At 41.7% G+C, this 869-nt stretch overlaps 1 protein-coding gene across 1 annotated transcript in view; it reads right to left on the bottom strand.

The window, feature by feature from the left end:
- Positions 1–869, bottom strand: part of RNF121 (ring finger protein 121) — a 137,190-nt gene that overhangs the window by 78,518 nt on the left and 57,803 nt on the right. The gene's annotated exons all lie outside the window — the stretch shown is intronic.

The following is an 869-nucleotide window of genomic DNA, read 5'->3' as shown; positions in this document are numbered from 1 at the left end:
AAGATGGATTGGCCAAGTGGCAGCATCGATGGGCTCAAGCGTGACAACAGTAGTGAGGTTGGCCCAGAATCAGGCAGTGTTTCATTCTGCTGTGCATAGGATTGGTATGCATTGGTACCGACTCAATGGCACCTAACAACAACAACAGCCTTGATAAACGCTACAGTACAGATGACGCTTGAAGACAAAGTGCTGTTGAGTCGATTCCGACTCACAGCAACTCAGCATAGGGTTTACCAGAAACAGCTGGTGGGTTTGAACTATCAACCTTGTGGCTCGCAGTCCAGTGCTTATCCCTATAGCATCATACCAGGAGTCCCTTGAAGACATTAAGCTAAATGAAATTAATTAATTACAAAAGGACAATTAATATATAACCTCATTTATATAAAAAGATAAGAAAAGGCAAATGCAAAGAGATCAAAGTTTATTAGTGGTTACCAAGGCAATAAGTCTTTACAGAAGCAGACTGCCACTTCTTTTTCTCTCAGAGAATGGCTAGTTGTTTCAAGTTGCTGATTTTCTGGTTAACCATTAAGATCCTTCCATCTGAATGTTGTTGTTGTTAAGTGCCTTAGTCAGTTTTGACTTCATAGAGATCCTGTGTAAGGTTTCTGAGCAGCAACTGGTGGATTTAAACCATCAACTTTTCAATAAGCAGTCCAGTGATTATCCTACAGCACACCAGGACTCTTCATCTGGATGGTGATGGTGGTGTGCTGTTGAGTCAGTTCCAACTCACAGAGACCCTGTATAGGGCTTCCAAGGCTGAAAATTTTTATAGGAGAGGAAGCCTCGTATTTCTCCTGCTCCATCTGTATAGTTACTGATGGACACCTCCTTCATGAATTTGACCCTCACTATTTAAA

This window comes from Chrysochloris asiatica, unplaced genomic scaffold (assembly GCF_000296735.1).
Source record: "Chrysochloris asiatica unplaced genomic scaffold, ChrAsi1.0 scaffold00140, whole genome shotgun sequence".
NCBI classification, from domain to species: Eukaryota; Metazoa; Chordata; class Mammalia; order Afrosoricida; family Chrysochloridae; genus Chrysochloris; species Chrysochloris asiatica.
Note: the sequence above shows the minus strand (reverse complement) of the source record. Positions and strands in the feature narration are given on the sequence as shown.